A 203-nucleotide genomic window follows, 5' to 3' on the forward strand; every position below is an offset into this window, starting at 1 on the left:
ATAGAGGTTCTGGATCACTCTGCCCTTCCCCCCCCCCATATTGAGGAATGGCAAAAATATTTCCCTTGGACCAAAACTAACATTTCATTTTTATGCCAATCAAGTATGATGGGTGTAGAGAACACTTGGAGAATTCTGAGGACCCTTCTTCTGTGGGGACCTGAACAATGATGCAATATGTGACTTTGATGTCTGACCTCCAT

The sequence above is a fragment of the Vombatus ursinus genome, unplaced genomic scaffold (genome assembly GCF_900497805.2).
Source record: "Vombatus ursinus unplaced genomic scaffold, bare-nosed wombat genome assembly UNPS02014161.1, whole genome shotgun sequence".
In the NCBI taxonomy this organism is placed as follows: Eukaryota; Metazoa; Chordata; class Mammalia; order Diprotodontia; family Vombatidae; genus Vombatus; species Vombatus ursinus.